Genomic DNA, 9,372 nt, shown 5'->3' with positions numbered 1-9,372 from the left:
TTTGTTTTGTTTTGTTTTGTTTTGTTTATGTGTCCCTTGTCCTAAGCCCTATCTGCCTTTTAAAACCTTTTCTGTAGCTCTTTTTTGCTCCTTTCTATTTGCTAGATGGGATGCTGCCTGAGACATGAATCATTCATTAAAGCCAATTAGATTTAAAATTTATTCAGCTGAATTTTTGTTATATAACAGGAGTTAGGCCTTCAACATAGAAATTCCGAGGGACACAATTCAGTCCATAGAATCATTCGGCAAGGAGATATTCAAGGTACAACCCACTACAATAAACTGTCAGACCTTGTAAGCACTGAGTGCTAATTAAGCACTTTTTATCTCAGTACAATCTGTAGCTACTTAGCAAAGCAGCTTAGGGCCCAGTGCTGATGAATCAAAGTCAACTCAGACTGAATCATGCTAAAAAAGCTTACCTTTATTTTTGCCTGAGTATGCCTTCTTGTTGGTAAGGAAAGGAACCAGTTGACATTATGTGGCTAAATCTGGAATCCTCCACCATCACTGTTGAAAATACACCCTGGGGAGAGTAGCATCATCAATATGATTTAACAAAGATTTGAATAGTGTGTTCCATCATATCCTAATATTATTATTTCTACCGCATTTTCTCTAAGGAAAAAACTAAGACAATTTTTAATGTTATCTCATTTTAAGATTTCAAGTTTACATCATAAAAGCTCTTCCTTTCTGCTACCTTACACATCTGGGGTTTTTGTTTATTTATTTCTACTTTTTTTTACTTGACAAATTTAAACCTGCAAAAGCAGTACAATGAATCCAGTAAACTCTTCATTTCAGTTTATCAAAAAGATAACATGTTACCAAATTTGCTTTATTCCTGGGTGTGTGTAAACTTTTATACTTAGGATTTGTGCCAAAACATTTGAGAACAAGTTGCAGGAATTATGGACCCATCACTCCTAAAGACTTGAGCCTATATTGTTTGACCAAATACATTTACTTAATAAACATAACCCAGAGAATAAAAGGGAAATAATGGTTGGTATTCACCAAGGACAGATATGAAAGGGGCCATTTTTTTTTTATGAAGAATTTGCATAACAATTAAATTTCCCTTGTGACTTCAGGAAACTTGTAAATAAAAGAATTCCAAAGTGGGTTTAGGCCTGCTCCTTTAACCTGTTGTAGTCTGAGTAATGAGGAAAGTATTTGGATTTGGATTTGTGCTACAAGCTTCAACCCCCTGAGGAGACAGTGAGCTAACACAGGTGGAAAAGTTAGCAATTTATTGATTTGGTACATTCCAAACATAGTTTGGAGACCCCAAACTGGGATCATTCTTGTAAATGATTGTATTGGCTTCCTCTCAGCCATCAGGATTAACATGCTGCTGGGCCAGGGTTTGCCTTTTGATTCACAGATTAACAGCCCACAAATATCCTTTTGCCAAGCACCACATCATGCCTCTGGAACCAGTCATCTGCAAGCCTCAGGCTTGAGGCTCAGACCAGAAAACAAAACTCGCTGTCTGGAAACTAACTTTAAACCCAAATTCAAACACAAGTTGACTTTGGAAGGTTAAAATTCCCTCAGTGTAGTTTACTTATAGCTCCCAGTCTTTAGGTATAAAGAATTCATTCCACATGCCTCTCTTGCTTCTGCATTCATTTGTGTCTGTAAAAAGTTGTCTCACAAACTCAATTAGTACCCCTGAGCTTTAGCACACCCCCTTTCCTTGGTCACTCCCTATTGTCCATCGTTTCTTGACTGCTCCTATCATGGTGGACTGTTCCTAGAGAAAGGTGACACTGTCAAGGTCTTACCATAACCTGATATAAAGCTTATTATCCATGGTAAGCATCTCGTTAACTCATGCCACTTTTTTTTCCTCTCACCGGGACTAAACTTCGCTCTAATTAAGTTGGCATACATGTTTGTGGTACTGTTTTGAAAAGCAATGCTTTAAATTTGAATTTCAAAGTCTTTTTGGGGAAAAAAATGGAAAATATAGTCAGCTCTCATGTGGATCTCAAAATGGATGTACCAGATGTGCACTTCTGAATAAAAGTACCATACCTGAACATGAAATGTATGATGGTAGAGCATGATTAAGTTATGGGGGTGATGGGGAGTTCGTGGGGTCCAGGGCTGACGGCCAAGAAAGAATTCTTGAAGACATCTTTGGTGCAAAAAGATGATTTCATTAAAGCATGGGGACAGGATCCATGGGCAGGAAGTGCTGCATGGGGTCGTGACAGGCAACTCACTATATACCCTCAGGTTGGGAAGGGGTCAGGGATAGAATAAGTCTCCATAGAATTTTGGAAGCAAGGTTTCCAGGACCCTGAGGGGCTAGCTGTTGCTAGGGAGACACCATTTATTACCATTTAATAAAACCTCAGTCATAAGACCCTTCCGATGCATATCAGGGGACCATAAGCTTGCAGTATGATTGCCAGCATGTATCTTGGGGCAGTTGAGATAAAGGACGTTGACTTATAGGATCATCAAGGTTGGGATAATGTTAAACTAAGCTAAGGTTCTCTTTTGCCCCTAGCAAAATGTCATTATCGAGGCAGCTGAGTCCTAGAGGGAGGTCAATCTGCTGGTTTCAAGGACTTGTGGATGGGCTGTAGGCAGTAAGGGAATTTAATTTTTAATTTGCCTTAGTTTCCCACATTACCATGGCAAGCACTTAAACTCCTTTCCTTTGTTCTTGGGTAGCCAGGAGTGTCTGAGGACTATCACACATATTCCACCTTGGTGGTGGGGGTTGGGGGTGGGGTGCAGCCTGTATGTTGCCCTCAGCTTGCCCCAAGCTCCCTCATCAGAGCACACGTGGGCTTCTGGTTACTTCTGTCTAGTAAGGTCTCAACTACAGATATTTGACAGGCCTAATACTCATTTTAGTGGATGTAGAAGTGTGTGTGAGAAAGTCTGAAAATTATAAACCAGAGTTTTTCAGCCTCAGCACCTTAGACATTTGGGGCCAGATAGTTTCTTTTTTGTGTGGGGAGCATTGCTGTGAGTTGTAGGATACTTAGCAACCTCCCTGGCTCCTCTGCAACATTTTAATATGTGAAAACCAAAAATATCCTCTGGGGGACAAATTCACCCTGGTGGAGGACCCCTGCAGTAGACAGTTGGCTTTGGTTTCTTTTTCCCATGTGATTGGTGGAAAATAATTGTAGCAACTGTTGGTTTGTTTTAAAGTCATGTGTGTATGCTACAGATTCTCTTCCTAATTGCCGGGTCACCGAGAGTGGGTACTAGGTGTTATTTACTCCTGCATCACTAAAAGTGTCTAGCACAATCCTTACACGGTATGTTTGTCATTGATGTTGGTCTCTGGCCTTGCTGCTTCTGAGAACAGTAGAATTGGACTTCCCATCCCATATGCTGGTGCAGTTAAGAGTGGCCACATGACTCTTCTGGCCAATGAAATGGGAAGAGAAGTGATGCATGTCTTTCTAGGTGAAAACTTTAAAACCTGGGTGCACAATTTACCACATACTTTTGTTAGGAAGGGAGAATTTCCTCTGCCCTTCAAGGTCCTTCTAGTTGGACCAAGAATCAAATTGAGGTGAGGCAGATAAACAGGAGAAAGTCAAATTTGATGGTGTTTGTATGGGGAATCCACACACACATGAAATTCCAAAGACAGTGAGGCAACATGATGCTTATATGAGGTAAGAGAGGGGTAGATGTTTGAGGATACAAAGGGGACAAAGACCATTAGCAGGAAGATGAGAGGAGATGTTCAGAAAACAAAGCTTTCCCTGTTATGTAGCTAAATTTCTTAGGTAAAGGGGAATCTTTGTTAATAGGTTTCGTCCTGGTACAAACCGCCATTGAGTGGGAGGTAAAGAGCTTTTCTGAATCTGCCAGGTTTTGATTTCTTTTAACTCAAAATAACATTCATACCAAAGTGGCCCATCTTGGGGCAGCCTGCCTTTGGCACCAACATTTTCTTTCTGGCACAGTGACCATGAACATTCGCAATGGTGGCTGCTCCATCAGTTTGGGTCTCTGAGTAACTGCAATGAGCAGAATGTCTGCTTGCCTGTGCTGGACATTAGCAAGAGTCAATCCCATACTTTATCCTTACATATACGTGCTAGTTTTAATATCACAGACATTTGCATCCAGAACGCCTATGGGGGTGGTTTGATTCCTCTTCCCTTACCGTTTGAAAGGCTAGAGATCACTAATGATGAGCCTATGACACAGTATTGAGGTAGGAAAATACAGTAAAACCTTGCATCATGAGTAATTTGTTCTGCAAGTGTTCTGCAAGATGAGCAAACATTTCTAATAAATTTTAACTTGATAAATGAGCCACGTCTTGCAATAGAAGTTGTAGGTGATATGGAATGTCACATGATCACAGCTGAGCCAATGGTTCCTCTCTCTCTTTCCCTATGCAGGATTGTGGGTGCTTGACTCCCATGCTTGGATGCTCAGTATCAAACCACAGTGTTTGGCAGATATCAGTCATTTTTCAGAATGTTGGAAGTGTATTTTCTGTCACTTCAAAGCACCTACAGACAGTCCTTTGCTTTTCCATGTAAGAGTAAGCTTCACTTCCATACAAGGGAAGCTTTGCTTCATTCTAGGTCAGGCTGCCAGCAGATATAGAGCTCTTCTTTGGCTGCCTTATTGCCAGTTACATTAAATACAGTATATGCTAAGAGTTTATCACACATCTGTGTGAGCATATACGATGGCCCCAATGCAGAAAAAGATTCCATCGAGCCAAGAGAGAGCAGTGGTTCCATAAGTGATAGTGAAAGTTATCCTACACAATAACCTACCTCTCTCGTCTTCCTCACACAAGCCACGAAGGTTTTCAAAGGCAAGTGCAGGTTAATTTATTTTTTTATACTGTGTATTTTCTTTATTATTTTGTATGACATTACAGTATTATAGCCACTTTTATATGAATATTGTCAGGTTGTGGAACAACTCATCTGAGTTTCCATTATTTCTTATGGGGAAATTCGCTTCGATATACGAGTGCTTGGGATTACAAACATGTTTCCGGAACGAATTATGCTCACAAACCAGGCTTTTACTGTAGCTGCATCCCAGGTTCCTGCTCAGGTTTATCTATGAGTAAGCTGCAAACGGGTTAATATGCCATGAAAAATAAAAATTAATTTGTCATTATCTGCAATGATCATATATATATACATATTTAACCATTTAATTTAATTATTTGGTGGTTCTCAACATGGGACAACTTTCCCCATAAGGGACATTTGAGAATCTCTGGGGACATTTTTGGTTGACACATCTTTGTGAGAGGCGTTACTGGCATCTGATGGGTAGGGGCCACGGGTGTTGGTGTCGCTAAGTATCTGATAATGCACAGAACACCCCACCATGACAAAGAGTTATCTGGCTGCAAATGTCAGTAATGCAGAGATTCAGAAACCCTGTGATACAACAACCAGAAATAAAAATTAAGTATCCCTGAAATTACTGCGGTACACCAACACATTTGCTTTATAAATATTGATAGTTTGGGGGATTAAAGTACAATTAACTCCTTATCCTCTGTGTTTTCTCTGCTGTGTTTAATGTACTCCTTTCCTGTTTCTGATGCCGATTCTGCCCAAATTTCATTTCCTGTGTCTCCATGCTGAAGACTACTGCCCTCTGATATTCCCTCCCATTTGGCTTTTTTGTGATTCTGTAAGCTTCAGAGAAAAAAAAAAAAATTCAGATCATGACTGAGGTTAGAGAAAATCAACAATTGTTGTTTAGTTCCATTCATTCCATTTGGATTATAAGCTCATCTTCAAGCAGGGAAGGGTGTTAAAGTCTCACATTTGACTGTGGCCTTGACTCTCACACAGATTCTAAGCTTAAGTATTATCAGATAACTCAAGGGTCCAGTATGGTAATTCCATTCAGTTTCCAGTCTTGTAAAATAATTCAATCTTGCAGTAGAATGGTGAAAAATAGTCAAGTTAATAAATATTAATGATTAATCATATTTATACATATTTAAGCATTTTATTTAATTATTTAGTGGAAAGATAAAAAATACCAAGTTATTATACCTTTAAATCTATCAGTTCAGTCTGACAAAGTCAAATTACTTTAACAGTGTGACTATTTCCCCTGTGACTTTAAATTTTTTTTCCATTTCTTGGGGCATGAAAGTATCTCAAACCTACACCAATAGTACTGTCCATTTGATAAATACTCGCAGATACTATTTGACTATGATTTGATACAGACCAAGACCTGTTTAAAGGAGAAAAAAATTCTACAACATCTCATTTTCAATACTCTGTCTTATTCCTAGGGACCTTTATATACTGTAATCAAAACAGAGTTGGCTTTAGAGCCAAAGATCTCTGTCTGAGTATGGACAAATTATTTAAGTTCTCCACTAATCAGTCTCTTCATTTGTAACACTGTTCTTATACTATTTAATTAAAACATGAAATTCAGTGAAATAATGTAGGTGACACATAGCCATGAACTTATTATCCTTGTTCAAGCCCTGAGTTAAGCCCTATCAATACTAAAGTATGGATGAATTAATGCTTTACCTTGTGTGTCAAGCCAAGATAAAGCAAATGGGTAAGAACATACTCTATCCCTTTTGTGAATATCTCTGTGGTATATCCTCCTTTGGTGCCTAGCTGAAATCTCACACCAGCTGGACAAAATCTCATCAATTTTCTGAAAGGCTTCTTTTATTCCAACTAGGGCTGCCCTCAGTCCTCATTTTTTTAGTCGAGTTTTATGTGAAAATGTGAATTTTCATGTTTTATCTCAATGGATAAAATGTATATGTATATGGATAAAATCATATACGTATATATTCCTATATATACCTTATATCACACACACACACACACACACACACACACACACACACACACACCTTAGTCGAGTTAGGCTGCTGTAACAGAATACCATACATTAGGTGGCTTATAAGCAGTAGAAATTTCTCATAGTTCTGGAGTCTGGGAAATCTAAGATCAAGGCTATGAGAGGTTTTGTTTCTAGCGAGGTTCCTATCCTGTTCGTGGAATTATTGTCTTCTCTACCTGCCCTCACAGGGTGGAAACCCTCTGGGGTCTCCTTTATAAGGGCACTAATCCCATTCATGAGAGCTCCACCCTCTTTACCTAAATCACCTCCCACAGGGCCCTCCCCCATTGTTTTTGATTTCAGGAATATTACTTACACAGTGCCTGCCCAGAATGCAGATTGGGGAATGGTAATAAATATCTTGGGAGAATTGCATGTGCCTGCCACTAGTTTTACAGTCTTTTGTTTTTCATATATATGCTAAATTTCAAATACTTAAAAGACAAATCAGTGTGTTTTAATATCCCTCTGTATGGTCAAATTCAGTGATTCACAAAAGGCAGTCTTCTAGTTAATATCATGTTGAATCCTCACATCACTTCAAGGGAATTAAAATTGAAATATAGGGTGCTTAGCTGTCTCAGTGTGAAAAGCATGCAACTTTTGATCTCGCTCATGAGTTTGAGTCCCATGTTGGGTGTAGAGATGACTTAAAAATAAATTTAAGGGGCGCCTGGGTGGCGCAGTCGGTTAAGCGTCCGACTTCAGCCAGGTCACGATCTCGCGGTCTGTGAGTTCGAGCCCCGCGTCAGGCTCTGGGCTGATGGCTCAGAGCCTGGAGCCTGTTTCCGATTCTGTGTCTCCCTCTCTCTCTGCCCCTCCCCTGTTCATGCTCTGTCTCTCTCTGTCCCAAAAATAAATAAACGTTGGGAAAAAAAAAATAAATAAATAAATAAATAAATAAATAAATTTAAAACATTAAAATACAACAAAGGCCAGTAGTGTACAATCAATAAACCTGATGTTAATATCTCTTTAGAGTTTTGAACTGAAAAGAAACAAAATCATATGAAAAGTATCAGGCTTTAGACATTACAAAAAAACCACTTTTTTTCAGTATTAAATTTATATGCAAACAATAGCTTTTGTTGCTTCATTTATAGCATTAATTCAGGGGCACCTAGGTGGTTCGGTGAGCTGAGCACATGATTCTTGATTTGGGCTCAGGTCATGATCCCAGGATCATGGGACCAAGCCCCGAGTTGGACTCCATGCTGAGCGTGGAACCTGTTTAAGATTCTCTCTCTCCCCCTCTGCCCTTCTCCCTGGCTTGTGCTCTCTCTCTCTATATATAAAAACTAAAAAAATAAATACAAATATAAAGCATTAATTCAGCCAACATAAAAGTTGTTAGCAAGTACAAATGTCACATTTTGCTATAGTTATAGCCTGAGAAGGATACATACAGAAGGATGTCATTTGTTAAAAGGTAGCAGTCACAGGTATTCTCTCTTTACTTTCATTTTATATTACTCTGGTCAGTTTCACAGCCTCAACCAGTACTGAACAGGGAAATTGGAAAACAGTAGAATCGATTTGCAGGGTGATGTCCTATTTTCGTTTATACCTTCTTCATCAGGGCTGCTATCATTCTTGTGTTGTGTGGTATTATTATCAACAGTAGCCTGGGCACAGCTGATAATTTCTGAAAGTCATTCTCTTAAAGTAGAAGCATTAAAAAAAAAAAAGAAACAAAACAAGGCAACTGTGCAATGTTCTCATTTTCCAAATTTGCTGCTTTCATAATACTTCATCTTTGCCAGAGTTTTAACGTAAGGACTTTTTTCTCAAACAACCATGATTATAGCAAACTTCTTTCCTTTTGGTTCCTAGATAATTAAGTATTAAAATAATAAAGCTCTAAGTGTCTCATTTGAACTAAATATAGGTCGCTCAAGTATCTGGTTTGCTTTTTCAATTTCCATCCTTACTCAATTTTACTTTAAATTATAAATATATGAGACAATGCTTCACAGGAAAATATAGTACTTAAGGCATTAACAAAACTGGCTTACTTTTGGGGCTGCCTTTCTAGATTGGCAGTAAGTTCTTATAAAATTACAAATTAGAGCTATTTGAAAACAAAGCTGTAGACTTTGGCTGTTTAGTATCAACCCTGAAACAAAATCTCCTTTGTATTCTTAAAGATCATTGAGAATGAGTAATGTGGGACTACTGGCTCAATTTTTACATCCCCCTATTTCTTCTTCTTCTTTTTAATGCATTTCTAATGATGATGAAATCTTTACTATGTAATGCCATCTGCCCAGTAGAATGGAGACTATTTACAGTGTCATATAAACGGCAACCTTGCAATTGTAAATGTTCACTTTTTCTCCTATTTATATTTAGATTGGCCTTTGTTCTTTGTATCCTGCCACCTAGAAATTCAGAAATTTTTGTGGGTCAAAGAATCAAAAGCTTTCTTTGAATCAATTAAACTGTATTGCCAAGTCTATTTGTTAATTAGGTGAGAATTAAATGAAAAAGAAAACTGGCCAAATT

General features: G+C 38.4%; 1 long non-coding RNA gene across 1 annotated transcript in view; it reads right to left on the bottom strand.

Annotated features, from left to right (window-relative positions):
• Positions 1 to 431: 431 nt before the first annotated feature.
• Positions 432 to 9,372, bottom strand: part of LOC121016750 (uncharacterized) — a 182,025-nt gene continuing 173,084 nt past the window's right edge. The window contains exon 3 of the long non-coding RNA XR_005784425.1: positions 432 to 529. This is a non-coding gene — a long non-coding RNA (uncharacterized LOC121016750). The remainder of the gene's footprint in view (positions 530 to 9,372) is intronic.

Source organism: Herpailurus yagouaroundi, unplaced genomic scaffold (genome assembly GCF_014898765.1).
Source record: "Herpailurus yagouaroundi ecotype Mexico unplaced genomic scaffold, PumYag 213, whole genome shotgun sequence".
Classification (NCBI taxonomy): Eukaryota; Metazoa; Chordata; class Mammalia; order Carnivora; family Felidae; genus Herpailurus; species Herpailurus yagouaroundi.
The sequence above is the reverse complement of the archived record's forward strand: the minus strand, read 5'-3'. Positions and strand labels throughout refer to the sequence as shown.